Genomic DNA, 25,346 nt, shown 5'->3' on the forward strand with positions numbered 1-25,346 from the left:
AAAAAAAACATCAGACATATCTACAGCTCAGATCGCTTAGTGGTATATTTCTGTGGCTATGGTGTGCAGGGTCCTGGGTTCAACAGTTGATTATTTTGTTGCTGGGCAGAACAAGGGCTGTTGGATACAGAGTTATTAAGGTACTTTTATGTAGTTGTAAGCAGGTTTGCGTGGGTTTGCATGGTGGTAAGCAATGTTATCTTCTGTTTAACTATGCTGCCAGACAGTTAGCCTTAAACGTTTTTAATCTGTGTAGGCATCACTTAGCATCACACTAACAGGCTTAATCCCACTTACTATTGCTTATTCCCACTTAAGCCTTCGCTAATTTCTTTAAAAGAAAAAAAGGGGTGATAGGGAAGTGGTGAAAAAGGGGGCATGATGAGGGAAAAACTATATGTAAGATAGCTAGGGATGTGCATTCTGAGTATAGGGAAGGTCCATAGATTTCCATTTCTTCTACAGCAACAGCTGCACATATATACTGAATTTGGAGTTAAATTTGGACACTCAAACCCCTGAAAGATGAGTGAGGAAAGCAAGAATGTGTTGTGCAGCCAGTTAGACCAGATTACATGTATCCAGTGGACACGTGATAAATGGACAGCTATGATTGGGGTGACATTTTTTTGGAACAGATTACCATTTTTTTTTTGTTAGCTGAAAGTTGGATGCTGGGGAAGGATAGCAGGTATATTTGGGGAGGTAGGTTGGGTAGGAAGACAGACAAGACAGCATACAGGGGCGGTATATGACACGTGGGGGGAAAACACCTTGGAAGGGAAGGGGTGTTTGGTAATCGGAAGCCCACAAGCCCCCAAATGGATACAGTGGGAATGATGTCCCCACCCATGGGCAGTCACAACTGCACCTTCATGGCTCTGAAGGTGGCTGTGCTGGGGGCTGAGCTGGAGGGGCAGGCTGACTCTCTAGATGCACCACATGGCCCTCAAGCTGGTGTAGCAGATCTCCAAAATCCTTGCAGAGCTCGTTATTCACCAGACACTGGACCTGGCTTTGGGTGACAGGATCCTGTCCATGGCTGTGCCCAGGAGGTTGAGCCCCATCCCCTGAGGTAGTTCCACTGGAAGTTGGTGCAGGACCATGGGACGAGGAGGTCCCAGAGTGGGTCCCAGATGTGCCGGGGCTCAGTGCAATGGCCAGATGAGGCAGGAGAGGTAGATCCACTGGGATCGGCCTTCCCAGACGTGCTATGGTGCTGCAGTTTTAGAACATATGTTGGTTAGTAATGGTAAACACATTCCAGGATTAGTTATAACAACATGCATGAGTATTCCCATTAACCAAAAAACAACAGATTTGGAACATTTGCATAGCAAACAGAACACATGCATATATGGAACCACAGTGGGCATTACACTGGCCCCCAATGACAGTATTTGAACAGGGAACATTAATTGGAATATATTTCAACATTTGTAGAGCAATAGGACATATATCCCAACAGTAGGTTTGGTGGAAAATATACCCATTCATTTATGTGTTTAGATTATTGGTGAAGATAAGGTGGGGGGGTGAGATAGATGTCAATTAACAAATTTAGATTCTTCCAGGGGTCACAGCTTTAATGATCATTGCTGTAATCATTACTCTACAGGTATTATTACAACAACCTATGACCTTGGGTTAGGCAGTGGTATGTTTGTACACAGTGTATAATTACAGCCTTCTTATAGCTACTTTATACCTTCTCTTACCTGGAAGACCTGTGGTGGGAATGTATGTTAATACTACCTGGGCTATATATGTGCACTCATACTGTGTTTGTGTGTGTGTGTGTGTGTGTGTGTGTGTGTGTGCGTGTGCGTGTGCGTGTGCGTGTGTGTGTGTGTGTGTGTGTGTGTGTGTGTGTGTGTGTGTGTGTGTGTGTGTGTGCTACTGCTATAGTCTGCCTTGATATCTATCCGTCACCCTGGTAAGGGACTGGTAACTGTGACAGCATGACACTTTTGAACATTTCTTGGGGGAGCCCGCTTGGTGTATGTACTTATCTTGCTGTCATTTGTAGCCTTGGGGTTGGACTGTGGGTGTTGGACACAGTATAACTACAGCCTTCTTATAGGTACTTCATACCTTCTCTTACCTAGAAGACCTGTGGAGGAAATTTATTTTGATACTAACTGACTGTTTCTACACATACTCATAATATTCTAGTTGAAATTATCCATACAGCTTACTACCATTCCTGGGATTCGAACCGTGGCTGTTTCTGCTAAAAATACAACAAGTTTGTGTTTCATCAGAACACGCCATTGAGAAACAGTTGTCTCCTTTTTGAATGCTTTCTCTCTAATTCTCTCTTATTTGTACAATCTGACCTTGTGATTACAACATTCTTATATATACATTCCTGTACATACCTTTTGACATAGTACGTTGTGGAAAACTGTAGTTAACACAACATCAACCACTAGGGATGCACAAGTCAGTGCATTTCTTTGTGCCGGTCCCAAGCCTGGATAAATGGGGGAGGGTTTCGTTAGGAAGGGCATCCGGCGTAAAACTTCACCAAAACATTTCATGCAGTCACCAAGAAAAATGTTTATACCGGATCGGTCGATTCCCGGGTTAACAACAACTGCCACCAGTACTGTTAGCCTACAGGGTGCTGGCAGAAATTGGGCTACTGTTGGCCAAAGGAGGAGAAGAGGCGGAAGACATGGCCGAAGGCAGGAGGACAGGAGAAAGGCTAGGACTGTGGTAGTGAGGGTCAGAGCTTTGAATGTTGGCAGTATGACTGGTATAGGGAGAGAGCTAGCTGATATGATGGACAAAAGGAAGGTTGGTATATTGTGTGTGCAAGAGACCAGATGGAAGGGGAGTAAGGCTAGGTGTATCGGAGGTGGGTTGAAATTGTTTTATCATAGTGTGGATGGGAGGAGAAATGGCGTAGGAGTTATTCTGAAGGAACAGTATGCTGAGAGTGTTGTGGAGGTGAAAAGAGTGTTGGATAGAGTGATGTTTATGAAGATGGAAATTGATGGTGTAATGATGAATGTTGTTAGTGCATATGCTCCACAAGTTGGGTGTGCAATGGATGAGAAAGAAAAATTTTGGAGTGAATTGGATGAAGTGGTGATGACTGTACCCAAGGGTGAGAGAGTGGTGATTGGAGCAGATTTCAATGGGCATGTTGGTGAAGGGAACAGAGGGGATGAGGAAGTGATGGGTAAGTATGATTTTAAACAAAGGAATGCAGGTCAGATGGTAGTGGATTTTGTGAAAAGGATTGACATGACTGTGGTGAATACGTATGTTAACAAGAGGGAGGAGCATAGGGTGGCATACAAGAGTGGAGGAAGATGCACACAGGTGGATTATATCTTATGTAGGAGGGCCAGTTTGAAGGAGATTGGAGACTGTAAAGTGGTGACCGGAGAAAGTGTCATTAGGCAGCATAGGATAGTGGTTTGTAGGATGACATTGGTTATCAAGAAGAGGAGGAGGAGTGTGAGGGCAGCACCAAGGATCAAGTGGTGGAAATTGAAAAAGGGTAATTGTGAGGTGGAGTTCAGGGATGAGTTAAGCCAGGCACTGGGTGGCAGTGAAGAGTTACCAAATAGCTGGGTAACTACAGCAGAGCTAGTAAGGGAGATAGCTAGAAAGGTGCTTGGTATCACATCTGGACAGAGGAAGGATGACAAGGAGACATGATGGTGGAATGAGGAAGTACAGGAGAGTATACAGAGAAAGAGGTTGGCAAAGAAGTGGGATTGTCAGAGAGATGAAGAAAGTAGACAGGAGTATAAGGAGATGAGGTGCATGGCAAAGAGAGAGGTGGCAAAGGCTAAGGATAAGGCATATGAAGAGTTGTATGAAAGGTTGGACACTAAGGAGGGAGAAAAGGACCTGTATCGATTGGCTAGACAGAGGGACCGAGCTAGGAAAGATGTGCAGCAGGTAAAGGTGATAAAGGATAATGAGGGAAACATACTCACAAGCGAGGAGAGTGTGTTGAGGAGATGGAAAGGGTACTTTGAGGGGTTGATGAATGAAGAGAATGAGAGGGAGAGAAGATTGGATGATGTGGGGATAGTGAATCATGAAGTACAATGGATTAGCAGGGAGGAAGTAAGGATAGCTATGAAGAGGATGAAGAATGGAAAGGCTGTTGGTCCAGATGACATACCTGTGGAAGCATGGAGGTGTTTAGGTGAAATGGCAGTGGAGTTTTTAACCAGATTCTTTAATGAAAACTTGGAAATTGAGACGATGCCTGAGGAATGGAGAAAAAGTGTTTTGGTACTGATTTTTAAGAATAAGGGTGATGTGCAGAGCTGTAGTAACTACAGAGGGATAAAATTGATCAGTCAAAGCATGAAGTTATGGGAAAGAGTAGTGGAAGCAAGGTTAAGAAGGGATGTGATGATTAGTGATCAGCAGTATAGTTTCATGCCAGGAAAGAGCACTACAGATGTGATCTTTGCTCTGAGAGTGTTGATGGAGAAGTACAGAGAATGTCGGAAGGAGTTGCATTGTGTTTTTGTAGACTTAGAGAAAGCATATGACAGGGTGCCTAGAGAGGAGTTGTGGTATTGTATGAGGAAGTCAGGAGTGTCAGAAAAGTATGTAAGAGTGGTACAGGATATGTACAAGGGTAGTGTGACAGCAGTGAGGTCTGCGGTGAGAGTGACGGATGCGTTTAAGGTGGAGGTGGGGTTACATCAAGGATCAGCTCTGAGCCCTTTCTGATTTGCAATGGTGATGGACAGGTTGACAGATGAGATCAGACAGGAGTCCCCGTGGACTATGATGTTTCCAGATGACATTGTGATCTGTAGTGAGAGTAGGGAACAGGTGGAGGAGACCCAGGAGAGATAGAGATATGCTCTAGAGAGAAGAGGAATGAAGGTCAGCAAGACTAAGACAGAATATATGTGTGTGAATGAGAGGGAGGATAGAGGAATGGTGAGGATGCAAAGAGTAGAGGTGGTGAAGGTGGATGAGTTTAAATACTTGGAGTCAATAGTTCAGAGTAACAGTGAGTGTGGAAGAGAGGTGAAGAAGAGAGTACAGACAGGATGGAGTGGGTGGAGAAGAGTATCAGGAGTGATTTGTGACAGACGAGTACCTGTAAGAGTGAAAGGGAAGGTCTACAGGAGGGTAGTGAGACCAGCTATGTTATATGGGTTGGAGACAGTGGCATTGACAAAAAGGCAGGAGTTTGAGCTGGATGTGGCTGAATTAAAGATGTTAAGATTTGCACTGGGTGTAAAGAGGGTCGACAGGATTAGGAATAAGTATATTAGAGGGTCAGTCCAGGTTTGAAGGTTTGGAGACAAAGCCAGAGAGGCACGATTACATTGGTTTGGACATGTGCTGAGGAAGGATGCTGAGTTTATTGGGAAAAAGATGCTAAGGATGAAGCTACCAGGTAACAGGAAAAGAGGAAGGCCTAAGATAAGGTTTATAGATATGGTGACAGAGGACATGCAGGTGGCTGGTGTGACAGAGCAAGATGCAGAGGACAGGAAGTAATGGAAACAGGTGATCTGATGTGGTGACCCCTAACAGGAACAGCCGAAAGAAGATGATGATGACTATTCTAAAATCAAATTTTGGTGCATGAAACATTTCAAGTCATACAATACCAGAGTAAACACAACTAGTCTGGAGTTTTTACTTTTACTCTGAATGCACAGGGCTGCACCCGAAAGTGCTCACCTTCACCTACACCAGCCATTGTGCCTACAGTGGGAAGCTACTACTGGTTATGAGCTGTATTCCCACCTGTGAGGTTTAAATAGGGCTAATGTCCCACTCTTTACTGTGATTGGACAGTTTTGAAATTGCTGAGCTAAGTGAAGCACCGGGCAAACCCGCTTAGCAAAGATAACCATTGCTTAAAGGGGTAGATGCTAAGCTCTGCTTACCAGTGCGCAAATCTTCGAGCTATGCTAAATCTTGCTTAATCTTTAAATTTCACTGACACCTCACATTTGGGGCTGCTATACTCCTCTGGTTAACATATACATAATAATATTCACTACCTATTTATGAAAAATACATTTTAGTTGGGTTTCACATATGAAAATGTTTAGACTGCTGTGGGGGTTGAACCACAATTGGCTACATGCTAGGCAGACGCTGTAACCATGACACTATCCCAGTTTCCCTGTTTATATTGTGCATATTTCTGTTTAACTTCTTTTGATGTTTAACCTCTGCTATGCATAGCTGTACGATGGGAAAACCCATGCAGCTACGCTTAAACTTTATTGCACACAGGAAAAAAAAAGAAATAAGGAATATATTTAAAATATTGCTGGTAGAAACTTAGAACACTGACAGAATGACAGGCTTTGCATTAGCATGTATTTTCAAAGGGGTATGCAGTGTGTCACACTGCCGTTTTACTGGACTGCACTTCTTTTCTGGTGTTTGGTAAAGACATATATGGCAGAATGTGTACATTCTGACATATATGTTTGTTTTTCTGAGGTAGAATGTCTATTTTCTCCACAGACACTAAAGTGTCCATGGAGACTTTCATTCATTTTACATTGCCGTTCGGCAATTCTTGAGTGCAGGGGGTGTGTGTATTGTGAGAGCACTGCTCTCAGACACACCCCCTACACTCGTACACACAGACCGTGTCTGTTTAAGAGTATTGCAGCATGCCTTCATGAATATGCTAGGCGAGCTGCTGCTGTACATGGACATGGTCAGTTCTGTGCAAGAATAACTTATTCTTGCACGGAACATTCGTGAATCCCAGGGCTGTGTGAGTGTTTGTGTGTGTATGCATGTGAGTGTATGTGTGCATGAATCTGAGAGTGAGATCAATTTTGTTTTACAATCGCTAAGCAGTGCTTTTGCAGTTTAGCGAGTATAAAATTAAAACAGACGTATAACTAAAAAATAGAAAATTGTGCATGTGTATTTGTTTATTTTTCTGTCTGCATGTTTGTGTATGGGTACTTGTGTGCATGAAAGTGTGTGTGTGTGTGTGTGTGTGTGTGTGTGTGTGTGTGTGTGTGTGTGTGTGTGTGTGTGTGTGTGTGTGTGCGCGAAAGGGAAAGACTGGTCAAACAGTGGATGCAAGTTATTGAAATTAAGAGTTATGCATACCACTCAACCTCTAAGTTCAGTAAATGCAAATAAAACCTAAAATAATGTGGGGCAAAGGCTCAAAAGATCATATTTTAAATATTGCTACACTACAAATAGAAAGTTGGTGTAATAACAGCATTTATGTTAAATGCATTTTCTGAAGGATATGAAAGTCTGAAGCTCTAATATAATTCATTATTTAGAGACTTCATCTCCAATAATTTGTGAGCAAACCCCAAATTTTATGAGGAAGATACCAAGAAAATGGACATTCTGCAAAAATCTGTACAGTTGAGAGGTATTTATGAAAGTTGTAAGGGCTGGCATTGTGTGTGTGTGTGTGTGTGTGTGTGTGTGTGTGTGTGTGTGTGTGTGTGTGTGTGTGTGTGTGTGCGTGTGTGTGGGATCAGATCGTTGTAGTGTATGCATGTTTCCCTAAAGCTCTGTTGGCTATAGATTTGTAGTTCTGAGAGTGTCATGCCTGAAAAATTGTCCTAAATGATTAGCCAGACATTTAGTCACCTGTTTATAATGCTGTGACCCCCCACCTCCCACATAATGATGAAGTTAAAGTAACAAAGAGACTTATCTAAAATGGTTGCCAGGAGTCAACATTGGACCCTTTCCAGAGTGTGGTACTCATTCATTGCAACAAATATCTCTGATGCTTATATCCGTTAGAAAATGTTAACCTATGTTTTCACGTGTTCTTCTTTAAAATGTATTTTACAACAAAATAGTAATGCTTACCATCTGGGTCACAGTAAGAATGAATATCCATATACCATCAATAATGAAGTTCTTCCCAAAGTTCCATTTGTTAATGATTTGGAAATAATAGTCAAACAGAATTTTGGGTTTGATAGTAATGTTAATTCCATTATTAGGAAATGTTAAATTATTAGCAAAAATATTGTTCAACCTATCACTTCAAGAAGTTGCACTGTTGTAACAACTTTGAGCAAAACATTTGTCAGATCAGACCTCATCTAGCATTTATCAGTTCCTTTTATCTAATATAAAGAAACTTGTATGTGTACAGAAATTCTATACTGAAAAGGCTAACAAAACAAAAGGCCTAAATTTTAATGAAATACTAGTTAAGTTGAAGTCATAAACTGTTGTCTATAGGCTTCTTTGTGGTAGCATAGGTTCATAGGTTCATTGGTAGGTATTCACCAGCCAAGAAAATTATCTTCCTGTACCACTGTCGAGCAGAACCACAGAAGTGATCTTGATCTATAAATATCTCCACACTGAAGAGATAAGCGGTACTCTAGGGGCATGTTTATAACTTATTGCATGCATACTAGTAATAATCAACTCCTGACTAATATGTAGTATGTTAGCAGTAAATTTAAGCAAAATTCCTTTACTATAACAGCTTACAGATGGTGGCATAAATGTCTCCTTATAGCAAGACCTGCACCAATTCCTGAGAATTTTAAAGTTTCTCTTGACAGGTGGAGTCTTTAATAAAGGCTCATTTGAATGCAAATTCCTCAATAACATTTAATGAGGTTTTGAGATGGCTATCACTGTACATTAAACATTAAAACCAATGACAGTCTGGTAACAAGGGAGCCCATATTACCCACTTGTGCTAAGCCTAAAAACAGCCATTTGAAGCTTACATGTGGGTTTATGATCCACAAGGCAAAGGGCAGGGATTACGTTGGATTAGGATGAGCTAGACCTTATGATACAAGCTTTCTTTGGACATAGAAAGTAACTGCACTTGTGGGAAATTAGCACAACTTTGAACAGGAGCTAAAAATGTACCAGATAGATACAGCACATCTCAATCCTCTCTCTCTCTCTCTCTCTCTAGATATATATATGCATATATACACACATATATATATATATATATATATATATATATATATATATATATATATATATATATATATATATATATACATACACTAATGTGTGTTTTAGACTTCCGCGGTGGTGCAGCGGTAGCATTGTTGCCTCACAGCAAGAGGTTCTTCCGTTCGATTCTCGGCTGGAATACGGAGAGGGCCTTCTGTGTGAAGTCTGCATGTCCTCCCCATGGTTGGGTGGGTGTTCAAAAGACATGCGTAAATGGGCGTGCCTTCTATTGATTCAGTATTGACTCTGTATTTCCACAAGGAGTCACTCACATCAGGAAGTAAATAGATCTTTAGCAGGCAATATCAGGGAAGAACTCCTTGCCTGATATGAACCTGATGAATGAATTGTTTGTGGAAATCTGGAACAGACATGGACAGTCTATTGCAAACAAAATAAATGAACACAATGATGCAGTTCATGAAGTAGCACATTCAGCTAAATAGTAATCATTGACTTTCTAGCTGTGTTATCAGAACTGAGGCCCTATAGTCTTAAGATAAGGGGAAAAATGCACAGGTATCAACTGATCACTGCATGACACTGAGTCAGGTCAGGTCACTGTAAGAGTGCTTGAATAGACAAGGGAATCCCACACATGTAATAAGAGTGTTCATGGAATATATGTCTGATGCTTTTGTAAATGACAAGTTCAAATCACTCAGCTGCAACAGCTTCTCCCAAGTAATTGGTATAGTCATGTATGACAAGTCCGAATACAACCTACTGAGAATCACAATAGCTGAGATGATAGGAAAGAGATAATTATCAGTGTTTGTCATATGTGTAAGCCTGGGATCTGCTGATAGATGACACTGTTGAGGGAAGTCATCAAGATAAAGGAATAGGGCCCCATGCAATGCATGTTGGGGTCCAAAGGTATCAACATGGGAAAAAAGTAGGTGTCACCACAGTCTCCAAACAGCAGATGTAGATGCAGGAGACATTTGGGAAGACCATGCAACATTAATTCTAAACAACAACAAAGAGATTCTAGCAAATATGCAGTCATGCAAATCAGAGATCTGAACTTTTGCTAGGTTGTCATCAGCAAGGGTGTTAAAAGATAACCTTGACTGGAGATATTGTCAGGAGGTTGAAAGAATGCCACAAAGAACTCCTAAATCCAGTGCAAAAACCATCATTCAAGAGGCATATCCAAAGTTAGGTGGAGGGATTAGATCCACATCTGTGCATATGGTCACTGCAGAGACTAACCAGTTCTACTGAGGAAAGGCTACAGAAAGATATGAGCTCTGGCTGAGAATGCTGAAACAAAGAACATTAATGGGAGGAATAGTGTTCTGCTCCTCTTCCCTCATATTATCTACAAATTCATTTAATTTCTTACTGATAGATATTATTAACTGGTTAGCAGATAATCCAATTTATATTCTTTCATTAAATATTCTGCTGCCTTATGTTTTCTTTTTTTCAGAGTAATCAGACAATAATACTAATCAAAAAAAAAAAAAAAAAAAAAAAAGCCAGTAATCCACAGGAAACTATTTTATTGTCTTAACACTTTGGCTGAAAAGCCTTCAAGTAATAAAACATTAAAAAAACTGGCTTAAATACTCTATTTTAGAAAAAAATAATATTGGTTAATATGACAGTGCCCTTATTAAGAATAAATTATTGCATAAAGAATCTGTGTATATATCAAAATTTAATACACTGATTCCAAATGGATTAAACTTTGAATGTAATTGGAGCATCTCCATTTCATTATATGTAATTAAGTGTAAATGATTTAATGGGGGAGAGTATTTAAAGCAGGTTGTTTGTTTAATGTTTTACTTCTTAAAGGCTTTTCAGCTGAAGTGCTGAGGCAATAAAAAAGCTTGTTGTGGATTCCTGGATTGTTTTTTTTTTTTCTTCTTTTTTTTTTTTTTTGCTATACAGTGTTGTGCTGTGGATTCAACTTAATACTAATCAATTCCTTTTTAGGACATTCATTTTAACATTGTTTTGATTTTCCTTAAATCTAGAGGTGTCTGCAATGGGAAAGTACAAACATTTCCTTTTTGATATTAATGGAGTTTTAAAAACATATTTCTTAACTGTTTTAAGAATGGATTTCATATATGCAGTTTCTAAAGACTGAAATCAATTTCCTTCTAAGTAAATTCTGTTAACCGGATGAAAGGATTGTTACATATTTCTAATTTATCATATTTAATAAACTGATAACAATTTAGTATAATCTGCTCCTGAATAGTTTTCTATTGATTAGTGCACATAGAGAGTATACCTGAGTTAAAATTTGCAACAATAGAATATGATTCTGCATCTGGGAAGCTAATACCACCACACTCCCATAATCTTATATGATTTCTATAAACAATTCCCAGCTTTTTTAGGATACCATAAGAATGAAGTTAACAATTTTTCCATTTACTTTAAAAGTTTTTGTCAGATATTAAAGCTATTGAATGCAATATATATATATATATATATATATATATATATATATATATATATATATATATATATAGTCTTGGGTAATATAATACATTTAATAAGTATTACCCTATCCTCAAAAGTAAAACCTAAATTTATTCCATTTTTTTTAAAAGAAGTAACATCTCTTCAATTATTTTTTCAAAGTTATTGGGCCAGATTCAGGATGCCTCCGTGTAAGAGTTATAACTCTTACACGGAGGCTGCAGTGAAACTGTGTGATGTCAGCATGTCATGCATATGCATGAGGTGCATAAGGCATGCTGAATCACACTAGTAACTCTTACACGGTCCGTGTAAGAGAGTAGGGGGCGTGTCTGTAGGCTAAGCCCTGCAAGCGGACACGCCCCCGGAAGACTAGAATGGCTGAAAGTAAACAGCCACGAGAGAGGCCATGGAAATGTGCATAAACACACTACACAACACATGCCCCGATAGACCATCACTGTATAAAGTGAAGAGATGTAATAAAATTAAATTAAAACCTTTTTTTTAAAACCCCGTAAATGTTTGCTACTGTGTGCGCCTGTGTGCGCGGGTGTGCTACTAGCGCAATCACAGTTAGCAATCAGTGGAAAAGGATATAAGAACTAAATATGCAAAGTAAGCCAAGAAGTAATAGCTTAGCGGTAGAGTTGCTGGCCTAAGAGTAGGCAGGCAGGGTTCGAGCCCCCACAACAACCTTTTTTTTTGTAAATAAGCACTAAAAGCCCCTGACAGTATTGTACACATGTAAATGTATTCCCTTTTGTAAAATGGAATGAAACGGAGCATATATTCTGAAGTAACACAATAACAAAAATAGTCAGAAATGTACTGATAGGTAAGCTGCTGTGAGACGGAGTGCCCGTAGCTGAGTAGTGTTTAAAAGCTGTAAACTGCGTGCCTGTTGCTAGGCATCGGTTTAACAGAGTGAAACTGTTTGCAACTAGCTGTGCTTAGCTGAACATGTGTGTCACTAGCCAATTAAGGTTTATCCCAGCGCACACCGCTTGCGCGCTCCCACAAGCTAACTGCCAGTGCGCATGCATTAGCTCCGCGCAAACCAGCGCAGACCTGGTTTTAAGTGCTTAAAAGTGCTTTTGGCATGTTTGATTGACAGGTCTCAACTCATTTCTGTCAGGAAAATCAAAAATCAGTTGCCAGATTCGAACCCAGGATACCATGCACTAGAGTCAAGGTACTAAACCACTAAGCCATGACAGCAATACCTAGAAATGCAGAAATAGCATATATATGGGATAAAATCCAGAATGGAGCATGATAAAGCATTTTCAGTGAAGTAGATACAATTCCAAAACGGCCAATCAGAGAAATGTGCGGGAAAATCGGCATATATAAGCCCCATAGGCGGGAATACACAGCAGAAACGATTGTAGATCAGAGCTGCAGTCAGAATGAGTGGAGTAGGTGAGGGACGTTGCTTTCGAGCACAGCGTTGGGGCGTTGAGGAGTCCAGATACATGGTCTGGCTCCTTGTCCACCATCACGAGGCCCAACTCATGCAGGGCCAGGTCTCATGGGGAGCATATAGGGCAGAGGCATGGGACCAGTTGGCTCGTGATCTGACCAGTGCTACTGGCATTCCACGCACTGGTGAGCAGGTCCGTCACCACCATGCGGACTTGAAACGACGCAAGCAAGACCAGTTGTCCGAATGGATCCAGGAGGCCCGGGATATGCCCAACGCCCCACTACTGAGTAAGTTACATTTTACTTATGTATGTAAGGATTTCAACTAGCTGATACCATGGAGATGTGTAGTCCAATATTACTTCTTTTGTATTACAGCTGCAGGTGTCCGCTCTGAATCGCGAGATGCATGCCCGTAGGCTGGTGCGGATGCGCCACCGTGCAGGTTAGTAACCCCACCCAGTACTTGTAAATAAATATTATACTGTAGCATGTATCAGAACACTGCAGTGTATTGATTAAAAGTAATATAATGTGCAAGCAAGATTTGAAAGTCTGCAGGTATGGCTGCAACAAGTTCATCAGTATGCAAGTGTAACTGGAAATATAATTGATAGAATTAAACAGTGCTGTCATACAGATGTCCCACCATTAATTAAATATAGTGTAACCTGCAGTAGTCTCAAGAGTACAGCTTCAGAATCTGAGGTAGTCACATGTGAGATATATCCCCTGTTGAAATGCTGAATCATGACAGAAGTGAGGCTGTTGGAAAGTGTTTGAATCACCACTAGTCTAACATGTGAACAAAGCCTAGAAGTAGCAACCTGAACTGTGAATTTGCAGGAAGTGTGAGACTGACAGAAAGGGTCATGTATGAATAAATAAAGTAGTAATAACCCCGGAATATATTAGCCCCAGTGTGTTTCTACAGAACTAAATGCATGTGGGAAGTACAACTTAATATACCAAACTGATTTCAGTGTGTCAGAATCTGGAATGTCTAGCCAAATGCTGTATATGGTGATCACAGTAAACAATTTGCAGATAGAATGAATGATTATCTGACAGACTAAACAGCCATAGTTGTCCCCTGTCCTGTCATCAAAGTGTAGCAGGATGATGTATCTGATCAGATTCAAAATAAGTAGGATAGTGATGTATTTGTAACAGGTGTAGCTTGACAGTCAAATAAAATTTATTTTGAAACATCAGCCTCAACTTAATTGTGTACCTATTATAAATGTAAATCAATGTGTAACATATGAATGTGTCATCACTTTCTATCTCCGCCCAACCCTATAATTCCATATAACAACACCCACTAAATAATGGTATGTGAACATTTCATTAATCATGGACATTTGTCCGTTTCAAAAATATATGCATGTCTGTTCGTGCATGTGCCCTGTTCATACCTGCAAATCTGATGGCCTGTTGCCATTAATCAACCCTGCATGTTGTTTGACTGTGTATTTCTGTTCAAATAATGCATGTGATATTGATATGCCCCTTGTTCAATGGTGTTAATATCTGGGTGTTTGTTTGATGGGAATACCAATGCATGCTGTTACAACTAATCTGAATGGAATACAATGCCACTAACCCAAACTAACATAACTACTCACAAACCTAGAACGCTTGGGAAGGCAGGTCCCAGCGGACCCACCTCTCCCACCTCAGCTGGTGACTGCACCTGGCACTAGTGCCCAGGCCGGACCCTCCGGTGGCCCTGTGCCACCTTCGGGTGGAAGCGCTGCAGGGGATGGGGCCCGCCCCCCCTCTGCAAGTGTGGCCGGAGGGGTTCGCCCACTCACCCTCCGCGGTGTCCGGTCTGTGGTGCGAAGGGAGATCCAAGACACTGTTCTTGGGCCCCTACGCCAGCTCGAGGCTCGTGTGGCACAGCTAACGGCCCCGGCCATTGCCCCGCCTACACAGCCCCCAGCACAGCCCCGTCCTGGGCTGTGAAGGAACAGTGGCAACTGCCTATGGGTGGGGATATCAGTTCCACTGTTGCCATCTGTGGGCTCATGCATCTTGGAAATCCCAACCTCCGTCCCCGTCAATTGTGTAACCCCCCCACGTGTGTCATACACCGCCCCTGTATGCATCTTGTCTGTCTTGTCTGTTAACCTACCCAACCTACCTCCCCAGCTATACCGACTTCCTTCACCTGACATACCACTCTCACCTGAAAAAAAAAAAAGGGCACTCTGTACCCACAAAAAATTACGTCCCATACATAGCTGTCCATGTCGCACACATGTCTGCTTGACATTGAAACAGTTAATTACAATTGGCTCTACAACAACTATTAATGTTGTCCTGACACCTCTCTCAGGGGTGAAAGGTTTCTAATGTCTCACCAAAATACATGGAAATGCACAGCTGTTGCTGCCAAAGACATGGGCATCTATGGGCCTTACCTACATCCCTCCTGCAAATCCCACGCTTGTTTCCCTACTGTCTTACCCTCTTTGTGACCCCTTTTTCACCACTTTCCTGTCACCCCTTTTCTTTTCTTTCAAAGAAATTAGCGCGGGTGTGCGCTTGTGTTAGCGGAGCTCACCGCCAGTGCGCATGCGTGAGCTCCGCGCAAACGAGCGCAGACCTGGTTTAGTGCTTAAAAGTGCCTTTATGGCACTTTGATTGACAGGTCCTGTACTCAGTTTGAAAGTTTGCTAAGAAAAATAAATTCCCACTGTCAGTCTCGAACCCAGGACCTTGGTAACATTAGTCTGTATGACCTACCACTAAGCCATGCCTGCTTTACAAGAACACACTGCTAAAATAAATATAACATGTAATAGTAGGAATCAGTATAAAGGCAATATAGGAGATGTACTATCTAAAGCATGTCAGGTAGGGTTTTAATGGCCAAATTACTGGATTCCCATACTAGTTCAGTGTGAACAGAAACAGCCCTGCTACCTGTTAGCTTGTACATAATAATGTAAGGTAATGTACATATGTGAAGGTATGTATATCTACACATACATATATATAAATATATATTAATACATATGAAATATAGTCGTAGGTCTCAGTAGCCATACACACTCACTACAGGAAACAGTGAACATAATTGCAGCAACCTGAATCTGCAACACAGCCTGACCCCTGTGTGACCTACTTACCCTTCTAACTGCTTAAAGGTGGCCTCAGCACTTTGATTGACAAGTCCTGTACTCAGTTTGAAAGTTTGCAAAGTAAAAAGAATTCCCACTGTCAGTCTCAAACCCAGGACCTTGGTAACAGTAGTCTGTATGACCTACCACTAAGCCATGCCTGCTTTGCAAGAACACAGTGCTAAAATAAATATAACATGTAATAGTAGGAATCAGTATAAAGGCAATATAGGAGATGTACTATCCAAAGCATGTCAGGTAGAGTTTTAATGGCCAAATTACTGGATTCCCATACTAGTTCAGTGTGAACAGAAACAGCCCTGCTACCTGTTAGCTTGTACATAATAATGTAAGGTAATGTACATATGTGAAGGTATGTATATCTACACATACATATATATAAATATATATTAATACATATGAAATATAGTTGTAGGTCTCAGTAGCCATACACACTCACTACAGGAAATAGTGAAGATATATGCAGCAACCAGAATCTGCAACACAGCCTGGCTCCTGTGAGACCTACTAAGCCCTTTAACTGCTTAAAGGTGCCTCCAGCACTTTGATTGATAGGCCCTATACTCAACTCAAAAGCAGAATATGAGCATACTAGTAGGCCCTACCACAAGACCATTGTAACACTAGTCTGTATGACCTACCACTAAGCCATGACTCTCATACAGGAATATAGTGCTAAATAAGTGGAACACGTAATAGTATGAATGAAGATAAAGGCAATATAGTATGTCTACTACCCAAAGCATGTCATGCAGACTTTTATAGTCCCAATTACTGGGTTCCCATACTAGTGTAGTGTTAACAGAAACAGCCCTGCTAATTGTTAGCTTGTACCCAATAATGTCAACTAATGTACATATATGAAAGTATGTATATGTACACAGATATATATATATATATATATATATTTATATAGCAATACATATGACATATAGTTGTAGGTGTCAGTATGCATACACACTCACTATAGGGAACAGGCAAGATAAATGCAGCAACCTGAATCTACAACACAGCATGAAGCATGGTAGATGTACTAACCTTCACACTCACAAAACACTGTCAACAGCATACCAGCATGGTCCACGCCCTACAATCTGAAAGGGCAACGCCTATCTCACATACCCTTTTATAGCAGTGTCCTGAAATCACAGTGAGACATGCAATCAGTACACACCCAGCTGCATGCAATTAGCAAATGCTGCCTTACAATTGGTGCAGAGGCCATCACATGGACCTATGCAGATACCTACAAAAGCAATGAGTACCCACACTACACTCATGCAATACATTCATTGCACAAAACCGACAGAGAAAGAGAGAGAGAGACAGAGAGAGAACAAAACAGAACAAAACAGAAATAAAGACAGCCAGCAGCAAAACCAGCAGCAGCAGCAGCAGCAAACTTCAAGCAGCACCAGTGACACACCAACAGCTGCCACAAACACAGGTAATGCAAAGTAGCAGGTTAATCCTGTGTATACTGTGACACCTCCAAATGTATCATAGTTCACTATCTATAGGTATGTCCATGAGATAGGTTGTGTGTACATAGTCATGAAATATAAACATATGTAATATTGTTGTACATGTGGGCCATAACTAACACTTCCATAGCTTAGAACACAAGGCCAGTTGTGCATATGATGCAGTAGTTCCCAGGGTCAGTAGAGGTTCCTCCTCATTGGTGTGGGACCACTGTGTATGTATGGCACTGTTCAGGTACATATCCTGTAGTATGGCCAGGGATTAATATCAGTCTGTCATGTGGTGCTATGTCCTCCAGGGGTGAATGTAGCACACATCCAGGGATACCATTTCGTAACAGTGATGATATGTGTTCTGCAATGATGAGGGTGGCTCTCACCTGGACATGTGAGAGGATAGGGAGGTTACAGTCATCTGGGATAACTAATAACACGTGTGTAGGACAATGGGGGGTACCTGCACCTAAACTGTCTGCAACAATGTTGGCAATATCTGTGCATTTGGTGAATGTGAAGCATCTTAACACTGCAGACAACAGATGCCTTCCGTCATGTGAATCTGCCCTGTGCTGCAGTAGCCTCCTACTATTGTTATACAATATGCCTGTATCTGTAGTCCACTGGACAGGATTAATAAGTGGTGTGCAGTTGTTCTGGGTTAGATAACTGTGTGCACAGTACATGCAGTATGTGGGATGTCTGTGGTACGATATGCAAAGGTGCTGGCGGTGTGTGTTGTGGCTTCCACTGGCCCAGTGGGCTGCATGGATAGCATCACTGTCATAACTACTGAATAACTGTGTAATAACATGCATACATAGCAAGGTAGTGTACTGTGCTTGTGGTGTTGTTCAGATATGTATATCCAGGCTGAGTAATGTGTGTCCACATCACAGGGTTGGATGGCAGCACACATCCAGTATGTATGGATGAACACCCAGAATGTGTCAGACGTGTCACCTGTGCAGAAGTATCTGGCCATTACCTGTGCATCCCCCACAACACACACACATGCAACATATGGCAGATGTACTATAGCAGTACACACATGTTCATAGGTTCATACTAGGCTATCTGCCCGAGGGCATTTACAAGCCTAGCCCATCGCTTTGTGGCTTACGCCACCCCTTTAGTATGGGGAACCATACCCATTATTTTGCTGTGCCTCTGTCGAGCAGTGACACGGAGGTAATCCCTGGGGTATATCTGCGATCTCCCATCCATTGGTCAAGATTTCTCTTGAACAAGGCTAGCGAGGTGCTCTGCCTCACATATACCGTGATTTTGTTCCACAGCATAGGGAGTCTTTGGGTGATGAATCTATCCCTCCAGCATGTCCTATTAATAGCCGTGTCGAGGTTTAAGTCTCCGCCCTTGTGGCTCTGATGGATCTAGGTTTTTAGGTGAAGCATATTCATCAAATCTGGGTTTGACATGGCCTTGTATGTTGGGCAAAGGTCACCTCTGAGCAAGCGGTAAGCGACTGAATAGAACATACATGGACATGCTGGAGGGGGAATTCCTAACTGAGAGGCTCCCTTCACTCTGTAATGAGCTCGAACAGTTGAGAATGAACAGTTCATAGGTTCATACTAGGCTATTTGCCCTAGGGCATTGGTAAGCCTAGTAGAATGTGTTTGTCTTTTGCCACCCAATCACATCTTATGCTGCTATGCCCTTGTCCGACTTTAGTATACTTTGCCTCTGTCTAACAGCGACATAGAAGTGATACCTGGGGTACAACTATGATCTCCATCCACTCATCCAGATTCCTATGGAAGAGAGTCAATGAGGGACTCTGCCTAACCAGTAGTGTGAGCTCATTACAGAGTGAAGGGAGCCTCTCGGTTAGAATATGCCCTCCAGCATGTCCATGTATGTCAGTGCTGAGGTCCAGCTCTCCTGAGCATGTGGCTGTATGGGACTCTGATTGCCTGAGGTGCATCACGCTCATTACTGCTAGGTAGGACATGGCTGTATATGGCATGCACAGATTGCCTCTGAACAGGCAGTATGCCACTGAGTCCAGCTGGATTCACTTTACCTGGGCAGCATATGACATCTGTGTGAGCCATTGCATCCCCTTGATGATGTACTGTTGTCCTGTACCAGTTGCTGTAGGTGTCTGGTTAGGTACATCCCAAAAGGTGCATTGTACGCAATTATAGGCCTGATGATGGATGAGTACAGAGGCACAATGACCTCCCCTGCCATACATGTGAATCAGTCATGATTAGCTGGGCTATATAACATGTCTGTCAATCCACGCTGGCCATGTGGTAGACAAATGACAGACCGCTACCATGTTTCTTCCCCAGGTCCCCAACTACGCCTTCTGTACTCAATGGCCTAACACCTATGTTGTACTGTGCCACCAATGTCGAGGCGTGGGAACCTGCATTGAATACTGATACTCCCTCCCTTGTTCAAGTGTTGTGGCCGACAAGAATGGTAACAGCTATAACGTGGTAGTACTGGTGTGCTCCTGTGAAACCTGAAACAGGTTCATGTTACTGCACAGATATCGATGTCCAGAATGCTAGGTAGGGTTTTGGGTGCGTGCATCCTTGGGTCTAGACGTCCAGTGTTGAGTAGCATCACTCTTACTTCCTCATCCTTTGTGATACAAATGGATGTGGGTTTGCCTTATGAGCCTTGCCTAATACAGGCACTATGGGTGTAGCAGGAGGCTCCGCCAAATGTCAATAGGACTGTGGTGACAGGTGCAAGCTGTCCCTAGCAAAGCATACCACCCCAAGATGGCAGGCATTGGCACACCTGTGAATGACACCAGTATGTCAGTCAATTGTTGGAAGGGATCATCGTGCCTTGATATTGTGGCATTGTTCTAGGTGAGGGTAGGATGCTACTCAAGGTCAGGGTCAAACTGTCTCGGCCACGTGCTCAGAGAGCTCTGTAATGTCTCATGTCATGTAGTCCAGGGAGGAATGTGTCAGGCCATTCACAGCAGCATGGACATTGACTGAGTCATACCTGTACCTGCCTTGGGGTTACCTGACTGTTTGTGTTATGTGGCAGTTCATAGTGCCTGACAGGCTGCACACCGTGACCCTCACCTCGTTAAGCCTGGTGAACGTGATGTGAGTGTGCCTGATGATAGAGGCACCTAGTACAGGTGTATGAGGTGTGTTGTTAACTGTTAATGGCTGTGAGTGTTCAGCACATTGGCTTTGTGTGATATGTGTTGCACATGTTCGCTTATGTGGTAGTGGTTGCCTGGATGTCTGCTTAGGAGGTCTCTGCTGCATAGGCAGAGCTGTGGTCTGAGCCTACAAGTATGATCATGTGTGATCATGTGTTAGGTCCGCTGTTGTGGTAGGTCTACATGAGACTGGAAGTGTAGTGAGTGATCCCTTTGCCACGTGACTGGTTATGGCGGTATTGACTAGACAGAGCCTAGCCTCCAGTCTGGTATATGGTTGCATCACTCACATGAGTTTGAATTTGTTGTTAGGAGGAGGGGTTGTCTGTGTACATGCATCTGTTCTAACATTGTCTCTGGAGTACCACACTCACCAGCTGGACTGAGGAGGGAACTGACAACTGACCTCTGGACATGCTAGAATACTATTGTGAACTCTGTAATCACTAATGATTGAAAACAAGGTCCAGTGGGGAGTGAGGGTGTACTGACATTACCTACAACTGCTGACTGATATAAAAGCGCCAGTGAGCAAATGCCAGGTAACCTAAGTGCAATGTGTCACAATGAAGTAAATGCAACAATGACAAGCAGTCACTTGCTGTCATGTGTAACATGGAAGTACGTACAGTAAGCAATGCAGATAACAGTAGTGAGTCACAGATGTGTTGCAAAGATGTGTACTATGTGGATGTAGCATACCAGTGAAATAACAAGCTAACAGATAACAAGCATATAAACAAAGGTAGATGCAGGAGGCCTGATGTAGTGTTTGCTACAACAAACAAGGTGTAGCAATGTCAGTAAGATACAGCTCAGATATGCAGGCACTATAAACCTGAAACCAGATGTCCCCAGCTATGAATGGCAGAGTACAGCCTATTGTCACACATGGGTGCAGACCACAAACCTCGTTAATGTTAAATAACTGGCCTGAAGGCCAACTGCCCATACCAGAAGTAATACACTTGTACACTGGGCCCACAATCAGCAGTTCCCAACTTCAATGGATGAAAGATATGTGTCCTGCCACCACAGTGCTTGCCACCAACCTCCCTAATGTAAAACAACTGGTCTGAAGGCCAAGTACTTAGTACAAATGACATAGAATGATAGCTACACTGTAATCAGGTTTTAACCAATCAGTAATAAGTAGAAGTTAACACTACCTGTATAGAATGTGTACCATGTATTGTTGAGATACTATGCTGATAACCTGTTTGTGTACCTTTCCAGATAGACATGGCACCTAAACGGAATCCTGCCTACTCTGCTGCAGAGGATGACGTGATCCACCAGAGCCTGGTGCGTGACTATGCCATCCTGTTCTCACGCACCACCCAGAATCAGCAGGAGAGGTCTGCACTGTGGCAAAACCTTGTTAGCAGGATAAATGATGTTGGCATGCATGATAGGACATATGAGCAGGTGAGACATCACTGCAGTGATTTGATAAGAAATGTCCGCCAGCGTGCTGCAGATATCCGCAGGCAACAGGCTGCCACAGGTGGGGTGGCCACACATCCCCCTCACCAGACAGGAGGGGCTACTGCTAAGTGTTGTGGATCCAGCCCCAGAACAACAGCAACCATCATGCATCCTGATGGAGGTTGGATCCACACAGCAGCAAGACAGCGAGCGTGCAGGTAAGATGCCATATTCATTTATTGTTATTACTTTTACATTTGTTGACCCAGATAGTCTAGCTGGATATAAGTTCATTTTCAGTAGAGGCCTGTGGAGAAAAGCTCCACACATAACGTAATAAAGGCAGACAGACAAGTTGTCATTACAGACAGCCAACATAATAGAATTGTACACCAGCCTGTTAATTAAATCAACATACATGTAAGGAAGTCAAACAGTTTAGAGTCATACACAATGTACCGTTGGTTTCAAAGCAATCCTACCTAAAGCATAATGGTTATGCAATAAGGCAAAAGCCATATACATAATAGTTAGGGCTCAGAAGGGTAGAGAAGTAGAAGGAGTATGACAGATACAATGATATGGAAGAGGCAGGAGTCAAGAAGGGAAGTGAGGAAAAGAAGGAAGACAGTCAAGAGGAGGTGGGAGGGATGGGAGAAGTAGGTCAGAGCATAGAAGGACATCAAGGTGAAAGAAACAGGGTAGAAGCTAGTTTCTATGCACAATGAGGGGTTAAAGGTGAAGAGAGGGTAGGGAGAGGGACGTTAGCCTGACTCCAAGAAGAACAAAGCCAGTGGGTTTGGAAGTACAGTTTGAGTTGACGATTGAAGAGAGGTAAGGGTGAGATTAGAGTTAACTCCTGGTATGTACATATGACTGTTCTGTACGCTGTTACTTCATGCACGCATAAGGTGTGCATGTGGTATGTATCTGTCATCATGATATATATACAGACATGATGTGCAGCTGATGTGTATAAGGGAACTAGTGTACTACTGTACTGTATCATGTGCAAAATGAATGGCACACATGTGCCCACTGACATTACTCTCTTCACACTTCCAGGTCCCTCCCATGTAGCAATGAGGCAGGCCATACATGCTGGTGAGTCTTTTAAAATTATCTGTAAAACAATTTATAAAACTAGGAAGAGTAGTGTAACTCTGTAGTAGACATGCTGGTGACTGTGTTCACAATAACTGTAATTGACAGGTAGTAAATTGAGTAGTGTAACACGGTACTGATGTGTGTGTTTACTGTGGGGTGTGCATGTGTGCAAGTGTGCCTGTGCCCAAGTGTGCATGTGTGTTAGTGTCCATGAGTGCATGTGTCCATTTCTGAATGTGTGCATTAGTATTGAAGTGCATCTCTTTCAAATATGTATTGAGACTGTAATCTGTGTTCCATGTTTTCCTCCCGTAGGTTCTGGTGCTGCTCTGGTGACCTGCAGCAGGGAACCTGAATCTTGTGCCCCAGGTACTGATGATGATGAAATGTCTGTAATGGTGCAGGAAGGTGTGTCTGGGTCCGCCATTGGTCAGCCAATTGACAGTACACAGCTTTCAACCCCGTCAATGCGCACAGTCATCCTGCCGTTACATCCTTTGTCACCATTGTCCCTAGGTGATGGACAGTCAGCAGTGGGCATAGATCAGGGTAATGTGGTACCTGTGGTACATGCATCCTCACAAGGCAGCCATGTGCAGAGGCCTCCAATGGTACCACGCAGACAGTCGCCCATGGGTTCTCGTGGGGCATCCGTGGCCGTACTGCCTCTGGCCGACGTGCCCAAGGAGGTATGTCAACCTCCACTATGTTTAGAACTGTCATGCAGGCACAGGCACGTATGGAAAGGTACACCAGACAGGGTCTGAGGGAGCTGAGAGCATGTCGCATAGCCATGACAGACGGCATGCATGATGTTGCGAATGCTATCCGTAACTTCACAGATGTCGTTGACAGACGTTGTGGGGGCATAGAACAGCTGCTCCACAACCAGATGTCCATGGGCCAGGGCGATGGTGTGCGTTTGCGCCCCCGACGCGGGCGTATGCCAGCCAGAGCACCAGCTGGCAGTGGCCGCGACGACAACAGGCCCACTCGCGCCTCAAGTGCCAGCACCAGCCCCAGCAATGCTGGGTCTGTGCTGTCATCCAGACGCCCCAGGAGACCACGTGCACGTGGCTCTGGACAGTCCCAACAGGGAACTGTGTCCAGTCAACACACCCCTGCTTCCGATGACAGTACCCAGTCTGGGTTAGTACCGGATACGGCCCGTAGCACCCCTGCCAGGCACAGGTACCGTGTCCGTGCCCACAGACACTGATCTGGATGACCTGACAGGTGCAGTCTGTGGCTGTCCACAAAACCCTGTACATGGCAGCCATTATGTGGGACTGTGTGCGTGCTTACACACATGCAGAAACCTGGAAACCTAACACCTAGGGCAAACACATACACACACACACTGCACCAACAACGGTCCACCCTGTACTGCTGCCCCTCACAAACACACATACACACACATGTCAATTGGTGTTACCAGTGGCCGGCTTGGGCATACCTAACCCACACCCTGTGCATATGATGACACTGTGCCACCTCCTGCATACTACAACATCGGTGCAGGTAAAGGTAAACACGTTGCTGATGCACAGGGTGACTACATAGATGTGTATAAGTAGTAACATGTTGGTAACTGTTGACTGTTGCAGTATAAATGTGTGTATATCCCAGCAGTCCTGCTGCAGTAACTGTATGAATGTCCTCAATTGTTATCTGCACCCATACTACTTAACAAAGTGTACCAGCTGCACACCATCACATGCTAACATTGACTATGGCAATGCGCATCTTGTGCTGTTATGTAGATTCAGCTACATGTATCTGTTCTGTCACACATGCATCTATACACACCCTGCTACCCACACAGATGCACACACTCACCTGCCATTCCCATTATTTATCACCCTACATGAGTAGCTGTTGATACATGACAGGTACACATTTCAGAAGTGCACTATGTTGTTTACTACTGGCATCCCCTTCTCTACCTGTACTCACAGGGTTCAGGCAACCTCATCAGTTGGAAGATGTAATGTGCATCAGGTACTGTAGTACCCTGATTGCCACAGCAAACATGTTTCCCATACGGAAATGCACACACAGACACATCCCACATCCACACACTTGCCACATTCAGGCTTCAGAACACTATCTAGGTATATTCGGTACATGTGCGTGTTACAGTAGCATGTAACACTATACTGAGTACTGGCAGTTACTTGTCTGTTG

This window comes from Protopterus annectens, chromosome 3.part1 (assembly GCF_019279795.1).
Source record: "Protopterus annectens isolate FY-2018-M chromosome 3.part1, PAN1.0, whole genome shotgun sequence".
In the NCBI taxonomy this organism is placed as follows: domain Eukaryota; kingdom Metazoa; phylum Chordata; order Ceratodontiformes; family Protopteridae; genus Protopterus; species Protopterus annectens.